Source organism: Nothoprocta perdicaria, unplaced genomic scaffold (genome assembly GCF_003342845.1).
Source record: "Nothoprocta perdicaria isolate Ctin4 unplaced genomic scaffold, notPer1 scaffold_228, whole genome shotgun sequence".
NCBI classification, from domain to species: domain Eukaryota; kingdom Metazoa; phylum Chordata; class Aves; order Tinamiformes; family Tinamidae; genus Nothoprocta; species Nothoprocta perdicaria.
In genome coordinates this window covers 1,047,093-1,057,732 of record NW_020455450.1, presented here as the reverse complement: position 1 = coordinate 1,057,732, position 10,640 = coordinate 1,047,093, and positions in this window count along the sequence as shown.

Sequence of the window (10,640 nt, the reverse complement as noted above, 5' to 3'; positions counted from 1 at the left end):
GCATCCTTCCCCCTGCGTCCTGCCCCGGCAGCCTCCGCTCCGCGGCCTCGGCCCCGCGGGCTCTAGCCCCGCAGCCTCCACTCTGCGGCCTCCGCCTTGCATCCTTCTCTCCACATCCTCTGCCCCACGGCCTCCACTCTGCATCCTCCGGCACCATGGCCTCCATGCCTGCATCCTCTGCTCCTCATCCTCCAGCACCGCATCCTCCTCTCCACATCATCCACCCTGCAGCCTCCGCCTTGCATCCTCCTCGCCTCATCCTCCTCTCTGCATCCTTCACTCCACATCCTCCGCTCCGCATCCTCCTCTCCTCATCCCCCTCACCACATCCTCCACCCTACGTCCTCCTCTCCACATCCTCCTCTTCTCATCCTCTACCCTGCATCTTCCTCTCCGCATCCTCCTCTCCACATGCTCCACCCTGCCTCCTCCTCTCCGCATCCTCCTCTCCACATCCTCCACCCTACATCCTCCTCTCCGCATCCTTCTCTCCACATCCTCCACCCTGCATCTTCCTCTCCGCATCCTCCTCTCCACATCCTCCACCCTGCCTCCTCCTCTCCACATCCTCCTCTCCACAACCTCCTCTTCACATACTCCAGCCCCAAGAAGTCACTTTGCACCAAGAACATCCCGAGCTGCTGCTCATAAGCACCAAGAAGACCTTCCTGCCCTCCCCTCCCAGCCCTTGCTTTATAATAAACACAAATAATAAATAAATAATCATAGGCCTGGGCATGTGCTCCTTGTTCAGGGAGCCAGCCCGGGTTAATCAGGGTTCCTGTGTCACTCGCTGCCAGCGCTCAGCGGAGAGGACACAATTAAGACCATGCTGATGACCGGCCGTTTGGAGGAGCCAGCTGAATTGTACAACCTGGTGCACAAAAGGAGCTACCATAAATACTATCCAAGAGCTGGAGTGCCCCTCACATCAGCACAGCAAAGCTCTGCAATGTAAAACATTGGTTTTCACACCCAAATGGAGCTCCTGTCTCATTATTTAATGTCGAAACGAGTGACTAGAATAAAATATGGGCTCAGAGCAGTCCCGTGTYGTGCAGAGATTTATTCAGGCGTGACGAGGGGCAGCATAAACCTGTCTCTTCCTATGATTTCACTGCTCTCTGAAGAGCTTCCCAACGATGCTCAAAATGAGGGACGAGAGAGCAAGACTGGAGGGAGGGAAGGGATCGGACGGGCGGCTCCGTAGGGCCTCTCCAAGAGCGGCGGGAAGGTGACCAAGGACTCAGAGGCAGCACCTTGGGGCTTCCAAAGGGCTGTGCGGAACACGCACAAGGGCTTGGGATGCGGCTGCAGCTGAGGGCCGCTTGGATCAAACTGAGATCCTTGAAGTTCTTACAGAGCCCGGAGGCCCGCGCCGAAGCCCAAGGCCTGCTGTGAAGCTGCTGCTCAGACCCGGGGGAACAGGCTGTGCCTGTCACGAGCAGCTCTCCATCCAATTCCCACGGCRGGCAGGAGACGGGAGGTGCCAGGAGCCAAGGACTCTGCCAAGGAGCCGCGATTACCTTGCASGAGCACGAGCAGCCTGCCCGAGTCCTCGGGCTGTCCATCTGGAGCCCTCCCTGCCGCTGCGTTCACTCCTGCTTCCTTCTACTGGGAAGTGGGAATGGTGACCGGCTCCTTCCCTGTCCCAAGAAAGGCTCTGGGAAGCCTCCAGAGCCCAACTGGAGCCCATCACACTGTCCCAACAGGAGGAGAGCAGCCCTGGGAGACCTCCCTTTGCTCAGAGTYGAGGAGAATTTCCCATATGTGTAACAGGAGCCCGGGGCCGCAGGGACAACTTCCAGCGGACACGGTTTTGTTAGAAGATCCAAGCATCTCCAGGGCCATTTTCCTTTGGCAGTGCATGGCGGAGCAGGATGCCTTCACGCCGCAGTGCGTGTTGAAGCCAGCGTGTCTTTTTGTGCAAAGCCCTAGTCTAGACAAGCTGTTGATCGCCCGGTGTCAGGGACCGCGACCCCGCTCCCGCAGCAGGGCCACCGTGCCCTCCCCCGGGTTCATTTCTCAGGCATATGCTCGTCTATTTTGAACCGCGTGCACGTGTGAGGCCGAGTCGACCCTAATCTCGTCTCGCTCMCCAGGCGTCAGTCGCACTGGCACGTGCCTCTTCCCCGTCTGCCTYGCTCTGTTTATGGACTGTGGGTATTTTTAACACAGCCCTCTAATTAGAGCTACTTTTCCCGGGACGTTTTGCACGCAGGGGTCAGCAGCAAGCRCCTTGCGTGGGAACCTCCCCGCTGCATAAACACTCTGCAGCTCCCCGGGCATCTCCCGGGGTGTCCATGAGGTCCCTTTGCTGCTGTCCCGAGCCAGGCAGTGCAAGGACTTTCCCCCCGCCTGCCGTGGAGCTCTGCGCTTGCTTCGCAGGGGCGTAACCCCTGCCACACGAGTTGTGCTTGCAAAGGCGATTAGGCAGATGCCAGCTAATTTGCAGCAGGCAGGTCGGAGGCAGAAGTTGCCACTTATAGATGGCAAAYGAGCAGACCCGTCCGCGCTGTCACGGCGGGCTAATGCATCCTGACATAAACCTGGTTTAGCTGTGAGTTTGCTGCTGCTAATCCCACTGCTTCTCCCTCCTCTGACACCTGCGTTTCCCAGGCCAGGACAGCAGGTTCTGCTCGGATTTTTGCTGGAGATGGCAGTTTATTCCATACTTTTGCCTAAACAGACRCTTCTCCAGGCTTCCTCCCAATGGCACCACGGGGAATTTTGGCCTGTTGTTTGGAGAGCCAAGCAGCCAAGTTAAATATTGTGCTCATCTTTGAGGGATGGCTGATGACTGCATGACCTACCAGGGCTTTGGAAGGGAAGAAGAGGGAGTTTGGGAGCCTGGATCCTCCYGGGTCCGGCTTCTTCCTTGCAACCCTGCACAGCACCCGTGAGTGGAGGGGAAGACATTTCCATGCAGGAAAGCACTGGCTGCAAAGCTTGGAAATGCCCCTTGCCTGATCGCCCCTAGGTAACAACAAGGAATTCTGTGTGGCTTTGGATGCAAAGGCTGCTCCTGACCCAACCATGGTGCCCGGCAATGGCAACCCCTTGGCAGGCTCCCTGTGTTTTGCTGGAAACCCTGCTGGTTTTCCACCCGGGGACTGCTGCGAGTGTCCCAGCTCTCCTTGCTCGCCTCATCCACCCGCACAGAATTAGCGGCTTTTCCTTGCAGTGCTGGTAAATGCTGGAGAGTCCGGGCCTGGCTCTGCCTTCCCATTGGGCTCTGCACTCCTCTGCATCCACAGCACATCCCTGCTGCCCCACATCCCTTGGATCAGCCCCTGGAAGGAGGTCAGAGAAGCTGGGACCAGCAGCACGGAAACTGGGTCACCAGTTCCAGGAGGCATCTCCAGCCAGGGCTTCTCCAGCCCAGGGGTTCCCTCTGGTGGCAAGAGGCTCCCCGCCTGCATCCCGCTCCAGCGCTGCGGGGGGCCGGGATGCCAGGGCTTGGGAAGGGGCAGAGCGCATGGAAAATCCCACTGCAGGGCCGAGCGCCACTGCTAATAGCTGGGCTCCAGCTCCCCCGTCTGTGGTGACATGAAACTTGCATGAGATCCGAGAAGAAAAGCCTATTTGTTTGAAGGATGTTTTAATAAGAGCAGACCGGGGGGAAAAATATAGCAACTCCTCCCTTCCACCCTGCAGATTTCCATCAATCTTTTCTGCCTTCCGGAAGCAAAAGGCTTTGCAAAGCAAGCGGAGCCCGTGCTGGGGACAGGGGCTGCTGTCCCCGAGGTCCCTCGTGGCTGCTGCAATCTGCAAAGGCAGGGGGCTTTGCAACGTGTTCGTGCATGCGGCTGCGAGGAAGGAAGGGGAGCACTTGCCTCYAGCAAGGCCCTTGGAGATGCTCCTCGGTGTCGGGAAGTGTTTCCCAAGGGAAAGGATCCGGCATCCGCGCAAGGCCGGGGCCGCCAGAGGGAGTCCTGATCCGCGGCGGCTGCAGGGCTGGATGCCGGAGCGCKCCCGGAGCGGGAGGATGCGGGGCCTCCCGGAGGCCGGGCTGCCTCGTCATCTCCTGAGTCATCCCGAGGCCTCCCGCTCCGCGCGTGCCGGGAAGGCGCCGCAGGGATGAGCCCGGAGCCCGGCCTTGGGAAGGCCAGGAGAGCGGCATGAACATACGKAGAGGCACCGGCAGCCTGGGGATGCCGTGGGTTGGAGGTGGCATCGCTGGGTTTAAGAGCCCCTGCGAGATTATATACATAAATATATATACTTAYATATAATCTTCCTGCCAGGAATATGTCTGGGTGCTTCTGAGCCCACACAAACTCAGTGCATGCACTGTGCATGCAGCAAGAGCAGTGCCCGGCGGCAGCCRATCCCGGGATTCCGTGGGATCCCGGCGCCCTTCCCCTTTCCCAGTCAGCCTTGGGTGCCTCTTCCCACCAGGAATTTGGACCCCCTGTACCGCCTGGCTGTGGGATCTGGGCCGGGATCCTGGCRGCGCTTGGCCACGTGCGGAGCAGCATATGCGCGTGGATCTGCTCCGTGCCTGCTGTTTATCCGCTTCCTTCTAGTTAACTTATGTTCCCATTGCCGCCCATCTGTCTCCTTGCCATCGTGCCGGCCCTCAGCTCGCGGGAGCTGCGCCGGCCACTCTCCCTCGCTCCCAGCTCCAGCGCTCCGTGCATCCAGCCCCCCGCGCCCGCCGCGTCCCCCCCATTCCCTCCCTGCCTCCAGGCTTTGTAGCGCATATTTGCCTTGCAGATTTGCCTTCCCGGCGGGGAGGGAGGGAAGCTGCCCGGCTAATAGGGATACCCCATCCTAATAGGGATACCCCATCGGGAAGTGCAGAGGTGCCGCGTCCAGGAGGCAGCGGCTCCGCACAAAGCCCCGGCGGCCGCTGCCTCCCTCTCCATTTATAGGCTGCCTTGCTCCTGCTTTCCCTTCCCTTCCCACTCCCYGGCAGCGCCGAGCGCGTGATACCGGGGCCATGTTTCCCCGCAGGCAGCAAGGGAGCAGCTCGGAGAGGAGCGCGGATCCCTGCGGATTCCTCCTCACCAACCAGGGAAACTGAGGCAGGGGGGCCGGCGGAGGGATGGGGGATGYGCCGGAGCCGCTCCGCTCGCCGCCGGGGCGCAGGGAGCGCTGCGGGGATGCGGGACGGGGCGGCAGCGCCGGGATTACTCAGCCCCAGTGCGTTACTCAGCCCTGCAGCCCCGCGCCGCAGGCAGCATCCTGGGCACCCGCGAGGAGGAGGAGGAGGAGGAGGAAGGAGCAGCAAGCCGGTGGAGGGGTCATGGGAGGCCAAAAGCAGGTGTTGCCAGGAGCCTGACTCCCCGGCCATGGGCTCATGTGTCCGCTCCGAGGTTTGCTCCGTGTTTAAGGCTCTCTTGGCAAGGGCACCTTGGGCAGCATCCCCAGGGCAGGGTGGGCTGCTCGGAGGGGCTGCTTGGGGCAGGACATGGGCAGCACATGGCAGAGCCGGGACAAGTCACCATCAGGGACAACGGGGACACCGTTTCCCAGGACGCTGCCAAAGGACCGGGATGCTGGAAAGGATGCAGAGCAATCACAGCCACCACGAAGCACCTGAGGCCTGATCCCCACCAGAGCCGCAGCTGCAGCCCCTGAGCCTTTAAATGGGGCTGGGGGGGCCAGGGCAGCCCCTTTGCTGCTGGGCACYGGCTCTCCTGCCAGGTAGGGGCTCCCTGGGGACACGGGCTCCCCGGGGACACGGGCTCTCTGGGGACACGGGCTCTCCATCGTGCCCGCTTTGCCGCAGGCTCCTTGGACATGCTGCTCTAGGGCAGCTCCTGCTCGCAGTCTGCGAGAGTAAGAAACAAATTTGTTTGGGTTGGGAAAACATATTAAAACCCAACACATTTGGGTTTGCAATATACATAGTTTTCCATGCCAATTTTTTTTTTTCCTGCTTTAAATGAGCGTCGTGGATGCGGCTGGAGCGCCGGGACGTTGCAGCCCGTCGCATTCTGCCGTACAAAGTCCTAGCTTTGCAAATCCCCCTTGGGTGCCCCATCCCGGACCCGCTCCCGGCCACGGAGATGGATTAGCCCTAATTTCCCAAAGGTGCCCCAAGCTGCCTGCGCGCGGGCTGTCAAAATGATGGAAAAGTGCGCGCGGCGGCGGTGCCTGCTCCCTCCGCGCGCCGCCACCGTGGCAATTTTGTCAAAGCTGGTTTCGGAGAGGCTGCTTTGACGGGATGCTAATGGCTCCCTCTTAATCAGGCAGCYGAGAGCGGGGATGTCCCCAAGCAGGGCCGGGGAAGCTCTTGCTTTCCCTTGCAATTAGGGGAAAAATCCAGAGTGGGTTTTGTGGGAGAAGGGCTGGCTTCCAGGATGGGGTTGGGATGCCGGGGGATGCTCAACCCCCAGGCCAAGGCCGGTTTATCCAGAGCTCGGGAAAAGCCTGGCCTTTGCAAGCAGGGCAGCTCACCTCCACGCAGGTTAAAAATAAAAATCAATAAATGCCAGATTATCGAGGTGGGATTAATATCAATTTTCCCCTCCCCGCGCACATAACGGGGCCGCGTAGCCTGGCTAATGAGATCGGGAGCCTCGGCAATCAAGGCGGAGGATTAGAGCTGCCGAGAACAAATCCCGAAGGATGAGGGACGGCGCCAAAGTTGATCCCAGCCGACCCAGCACCACAAGGCTGTGCCCRGGGTTTTCCTTCCTGCATTCCCGTGTGGGGATGGAAAGGATCCCCTTTCCAAGGATGGAAGGGGACACTGKGGACCTTTTGGCGTTGCATGAAGCCGCTGTGGGATGCGGCAGCTCCTGGTGGCGCTTGGTGGCCCTGGCCACGCCGCTCTCCAGCTGTGCCCTTGCGTGGCAGCCCCTGCCTTAATCCCCTCATGCACGTTTAATGTCCCTCCCCGGCTCTAAGCCTCTCCGGCCCCACAAGCCAAATGCTCCTTGCAGGATTCTCGTGCCTCCCCCCGGGATTACGGCTTCCTTGCAATTTCTTCCTATCATCTGCTTCCCGGGAAGCTGTTAGGGCCACCCTGGCATGTGCCCCATCCGTGCGGCAATGATCCCTCTCATTCAATTGCTCTCCACAGCTGGCTTGCTCGTGGATCCCAGGGAAAATCCCGCCTGAGCCGGTGCCACATGTGCTGCACCGGGGGATTCTTGGAAAAAGTCCCGGAGTGGTGCTAGGGAGTGGAGAGCATCCCACGGAGGCTGTGCCTGCATCCCAGGCTGGGCTGGCCTTTGGCTCCGGGGTGCCGATGGCTCCTTGCCGGGGCGGGAGCTGGGATTCCACTTCCCAATGCCCTGGCTGACGGCATCGAGCAGGCGGCAGTGTGGGATCGATCGCAGTTTGTCCGGAGGGCCCCGCGCCGGGGCAGGAATTGGAGCGGAGAGGCGGGCAAGGCGGCTGGGGCCGCGGGGAAGGCGGCTGCCTATGCGCACCGAGGGGGGTTATTAATTTCCCTGCAGCCCCGGGAAACAGCAGCGGGAAAAGCAGGTCTGGGAAGAGCGGCAGCTGCTGCGGCTCCCGCTGCCCTCCCCGCGTCTCGCTGGCGATTTCCACCCACGCAGCCGCTGCCTGTGGCGGAGCGGCTCCTTGCAGCCGATGAGGGTGCTTGTACACAGCGGTTTCCCGCCCCGGTTTTGCTCCCTGTGCAGCATCCTGGCGGGAATCTCCGTGTGCAAGCGGCTGCGAAGGGAGCCGGGGCCATTCCCGGAGCCGGGTGGGTGGAAGGGGAAAGGAAAGCAGGATGTCAACTTGGGGAAAAGGTCAAGCGCTGCTATAAATAAGTGGCATCCGGGGAAAGAAATGCCAGTTTGCAGCGTTAGCGGCGCGCCAGCACCGGGAAAGGAGCCGGATGGGGCTTGCACGGGGCTCCCGCGCCGTCCCCGCTGCAGGAGCAGCACTCGGTGCTCGTTGCCCGCTGGTGGCCGCGCTGATGCGCGGGGGGGCCGGGCCCAGCTGGCCGCGCGCGGATGCATGCGGATGCATGCGGATGCGTGCGGATGCGCGCGGCCCTGTTCCTCGGCCGCCGGCTGCTCCACGCCGAACAAAGGCGGCTCTGAGCGGCGCCGGGTGCCACAAGAGAGCCCTTCTCTGCGGCAGCCGGCGCGCCTGGCGCGGCCCCCGCTCCCTGCCCTTCCGCAGCACCTCCGCGCTCCCTTCCCCAGCGCGGCGCCGAGTGCCCAGCTCCACGCCGAGCATGGGGCATCCCTCGTGGAGCCCGTGCCAGGCAGAGGTTAATGCGAGGGCTGCCGCTCGCCGGGGATGAGTAAGGAGCCCCGCTGCAGACCCGCGACGGGGCGGCGCGAGCTGCTCGCGTGACTCAGCCGACCCCTCTCCGCGGCAGCGGGCTCGGCTCTTGGCAAATGCCACAGGTGGGGTACCCACGCTGCGGAGCAGGGCGAAGGCACGGCAGGATATTCCTACTCGCATGCCAGCTGGAAGCACGAGCAGGAGGATGAGCCACCCGGGGAGGCAGCGGGGAAAGGGATTTGCGGGGAGCGAGCCCATCTGCCCGYGTGTCCTTGGGAAACCCAGGCCGGGGGCTCTCCGCCGTGCCCTTTGCTGCTCCAGCCTGCCCCTTTCCCAGGGTTTCCGTGCAAAGTTGCTGTGCTTTCCCAGCGCCTCCGGAGCTGGGAGCGGAGCCGCTGCGGAGCAGGAGGAGGTGACAGCTGGGCGATGTGGGATGCCGTGAGACACCGAGTCCCGCTCCGCAGACGGGGGCCGCCGCCTCGCGCTGCGGCGGCAGGTGCTGTGGGGCTCGTGACTCCGCCGTGCTGGGCGCCGTGAATAATCCCATGCCTGGGCGGCGACACTCACCGTGCGGGGGCTGCCGCTCCCGCACCTTCCCGGCCAGCCCCGCCGTCCCGGGCACGTGCAGGGACCGGCATCCCGGCAAGCGCCATCGCCAGGACAGCTCCTGCCCCACCGTGCAGCCTCATCGGGGCTCCGGCTCCTTATCCTCCTAACGGATGGGATGATCCTGGAGGGCAGAGGCTGCCTTGCTCCCCTGTGCTCCGAAGTGGATTTTTGTCCCCTGTGGCGGTGGCCGTGGGCCCCGGCCACGTCGCCGGCTGCCTTCGCCCCGCAGCGCATTGACGCGAGAGTACACGGTGTGCCCTGCTCATGTAAATAATCTGGTTATAAATAGAGAGGGAGAGAAGTGTGAAAGCAGCGGGGAAGGGATTTCAGCAAACTAGCAAAGGAGTGTGGAGAGGCAAGGGTGTGAACCGGCAGCGCTCGCCCGGCCCAGCCCACGTTTCCAGCTCTTTGATGGACCTTGACGGCTCCCTAGGTGCTGCTCCGCGCCCGGAGCAGGGCTGGGCCCCTGTCTATCCCGGGCTCCTGATGCCTCCCGGCTTGGGCTGGGGCAGCAAACATGTAAACGTTGTCCCTTGTTGTTATATTCCCCCTCTTTAATTACGGCAAGCTGGAGACATAAAGCTCTGCCTCCTAACGTCACAGGGTGAAGCGCAGCGGCTGCTGCGCTTGGTGCAAGGGTGCAGGGGGCTGCACGGGAGGCTGCGCGTTTGCAAGCGCTCGCTCCAGACCTCGGCACGAAGAGCTGAGTCAGGCGTTTGGAAGCGCTCGGGTTTTGCTAGGGAAGCAAACCTGGAAGCGAGCGGGAGCCGTGGGCAGGAGGGGTGGGGGCTCCTTGCACTTCTCAAGCATCTGAGGGATGAGGGGCTTCAAGGGGTCGTTTTGCCTGTTGCAGGACATGGAAGGGAACAAGAGGTTGGAAGCAGCTCCGCAACCCCCCTCCCCAGATGATTCCACAGCCACGTGGGCATCGGGAAAGCAGTGAGTGCTGGGGGCAGGACCATGCACCGTCCCCRCCACCTGCACCACGTCCTCCTGCCTCTGCAGCCAGTTTCTGGCACTGGGGCAGGTGACACAGCTGGGGACAAGGGGATGACACAGGGGTGATGCATAGGTGCAGGGGCAGGTGGCACAGCTGGGGACAGAGAGGGGACCACAAGCTGTTGCACTGTGGCAAGTGGCAAAGCTGGATACAGGGAGGTGACACAGAGCTTATCTACAAGTGCAGGGGCAAGCGGCACAACTAGGGCACGGAAAGGTGACCCCAAGACGGCACATAGCTGGGCACAGGACGGTGACACAGAGCTGATGCGTATGTGCAGGAGCAAGCGGCACMGCACGGGTAGGAAGGTGACACGGCGCTGATGCATCGCCGGGCACGGGGAGGTGACACACAGCTGATGCATAGGTGCAGGAGCGAGCGGCAGAGCCCGCAACAGAGAGGTGACCCCGCAGCGGCACGCAATTGGGCATGCGAAGGTGACACGGAGCTGATGCATCGGTGCAGGCGACACTTGTGGGCACGGGGCGGGTGCCGCGGGGTCCATGCAGGGGGGGGGGGCGCGGGGACCCCGCGGGGGGCGGCCCGGGGGGGGGGGACACGGGACGCGGTGACCCCGCGCCCAGCGCTCCCCGCCGCCGCCGGCAGTGCGCATGATACTGCGGCGCGGGGCAACCCACCTTGAAACGGGCCCGGGCCGCGGCGGCGCCCAATGGCCGCCCACTCCGGCGCGCCTCGGCCAATGGCTGCGCGGCGGGGGCGGTGCCGCGGCGCTAAAGGGCGCAGGCTAGGCTGCGCGGCGCGCCGTGCCGGCGCAGGGGCAGGTGCGGCGAGGCGGCGACAACGGCGACAACGGCGACATGGGCACGGC